The following is a 3,060-nucleotide window of genomic DNA, read 5'->3' on the forward strand; positions in this document are numbered from 1 at the left end:
GTGGGTGGGTAGATGAGGGGAATGAGTGAACCACTGAGCAGATAAAAATCTCGTTAGATGGTTGGTGGATATGAGGATGGATGGATGAGCAGAAAGGTTAATGAACACGAGTGTTAGTTGACTTTGCATAAGTCTGCGGCAGACACTGGCTATCCCTCAGTGAACACACCAGACAAGGTCTGTGTACTGATGGAGTCGAGAACCATAGATGTGAGTAGTTCCTGCCTGGGGAATCCTTTGCAGGGACAGACACTACGAGGAAGTGGCTGTTACCTGAAGTGGAAACTTGAGGGTTCTTTGGAAAGTCGGTTGGTGTTTTGCTGTGGCAGACACGTGAAGGAATGCTTTGTTAACGTGGACACAGGTGAAAGGCTAAGGCAGACTCGTGAAGGAACGTTTTGCTGGAACAGATGCAGGAGAGAGGACATTCTGCTAAAGCAAGCAGGTGAAAGGACACGTGATGAAGGACTCCTTGCTAACAACACTCATGTGTTGGTTGGCCTTACATGGGTTGTTGAGCTCCGTTTGTCAGGACTCCACAGAGAGAAATGCCCCAAAAATTCTGGTGGTGCGCTGCAGTTCATTGCCACCTCCAAGGACGAGAGCTGATTGGATGCACGTGCTGAGGCAAGGCACGTGGAGGACACGTGATGCTTGGAGGGTATAAATAGGACTCCACGGAGTGATGACAGAGACAGAGCTGGGCCTGCTGGTACAGCTAGCTGTGCAATGCTTGTGGGTCCCAAGTCTTCGCTGATCCTTGCTTCCTGGAGAGAGGCACAGCTGAGAACTTCTCCTGGTGTCCCTCTGGGTCCCTCCTGCTGACTGGAGCTGAGGCTGAAGCCTGGCTGTCTCTGCTGGGTAGTGCCACTGCTGCTCATTCCTGCTTGCTAACCCGACTCTACCGAACTGGACTGCTGGTGTATCCATGAAATGTTTGCGACTGGATCAAGGTGTTGCTGTGAGCTGAACTACCAATTTCCAGGCAACACGGACAGGAGTTGCTCCAAAGAACCTTTCTAAACAGGTCCACTCTCCACCCCCCATACCCCACCCCACCCATATCTTTTTTTTTCTTTTTCTTTTTCTTTTTTTTGGAGCTGGGGACAGAACCCAGGGCCTTGCGCTTCCTAGGCAAGCGCTCTACCACTGAGCTAAATCCCCAACCCCCACCCCACCCATATCTTTTCTTTACCTCTGGTACGTGGCAGGCTACATGGGAGGTTAAAGTGTTTTAGAACCATCATTAAAAATAAAGTTTAAAACAATTAAAGGTACAGTGACCTGAGGCCTGGAAGATGAAATGGTGCTAAAAAGGATAACGGAGAAGGGGACACACTTTAGTGTGGTCAGGGCCATGGGTCGTGTGCAGGGTCAAGGTCACTCTGGAAAGCCATGTCTGTTACCGGCTGTAGCCCAGAGGGAACCCCTGACATGACTTTGTTACCTCAATTCCCTTTCTGCCTTTTCAGTTTCCCATCACCAATTTCAACGAACCTCGTATCAAATTCCCTTTTGAACGAGTGGTTTTTGCTTTCCTGAAAGCAGGAACCATTGACTGGATTAACGACAGATGGAGATTAGTGATAGATGGAGAGAGAGATCAGAAATCCATGGATTAACTCAACAACCATTTATTAAGAACCTTCCACATGCTGAAGATTATTTTGGGCACTGGCAGAAAAGCGGTTGGCATCACACCCCCGGTCTCTGCTCTCACGATTGGCAACACACACACACACACACACACACACACACACACACACACGTACCCGGTCTCTCCCACGGAGCTCATTCTAGTGGTAGAAGATAGATATTCAATAAACACTAACAAGTGAGTTGACCCATAAGAGCTGAGACATAGGAAATCATGATACACACCAACTTGAGGGACAGGGCCTCTAGGGATTACATGGATCAAAAAAGCCCTTATGAGGGCTGGAGAGATGGCGCAGAGGTTAAGAGCACTGGCTGCTCTTCCAGAGATCCTGAGTTCAAATCCCAGCCACACCTGGTGGCTCACAACCATCTGTAATGGGATCTGGTGCCCTCTTCTGGTGTGTCTGAAGACAGCCACAGTGTACTTGTGTTAATAAAATAACAAATCTTGAAGGAAGGAAGGAAGGAAGGAAGGAAGGAAGGAAGGAAGGAAGGAAGGAAAGAAGGAAGGAAGGAAGGAAACACTTATAAAGGTGGTGGTAATGTTGAAATCTAAATCAACATAATGTCTGAGGAAAGAGAATTCTAGCAGAAAACAGTATGAAGACTGGGTGTGAGTGAATGTGTTCTACTCAGGGGCCAGTCTGCCAGAACAGTCAGAAGCCAGGAAATGGTGTCTTGCAGGCTGTTGTGAGGGTCTGAATGGATCACCAAGTGTGTCCCTTATGAGCACACACAACAAGGTTGTAGCATTTATTTATCTGTTTTTACGATTTTTATTTTGTGTATACACCGCATGTACGTATGTGCACCATGTCTGTACCTGCTGTCCTCACATACCAAACCCCGTTGAACTGGAGCTATGTACAGTTGAACGCCTCATGTGTGCCTGGTGCCTGAGGACACCAGAGAGGATGCTGCGCCCCCCGGAACTGGCGTTACATAGCCCCGTGAGCCGCCATATGGATGCTGGGAATGGAACCTGAGTCCTTTGTTAGAGTGGCCGGTGCTCTGAACTGCTGAGCCACCTGGAGAGACTCCATCCCTGAGGTGAACCCATGGCTCGTCTACCTACAGCATGCACCTAGGCTGAGTGCTAGCAGAACATCGGCAGTCCCCATGGCGAGGTCAGGACGGTCTCCTGGGAAGCCAGGTGTTAGGGTGGAGCAGGTTCCCCAGGACTGGCCGCCCCAAGAATCGGGACAGGAGGTGCTGTAGCATTCTTGGGGAGAGGGCGGAGGAGGCTCATGGGAGACTGCTCCAGACTTCTCCAGACTCCTTGGTGTGGTTAGGGTGGAGGGGCTATCTGGAGATATCTCACCCAGTGAGAGAAAATGCTGTCCCTGGAAAGTGGAGTATGAGTGCCCCTGTAGAACCCAGAGATCCCGGTCATTACGTTTG

This window comes from Rattus rattus, chromosome 1, assembly GCF_011064425.1.
Source record: "Rattus rattus isolate New Zealand chromosome 1, Rrattus_CSIRO_v1, whole genome shotgun sequence".
Lineage (NCBI taxonomy): Eukaryota > Metazoa > Chordata > Mammalia > Rodentia > Muridae > Rattus > Rattus rattus.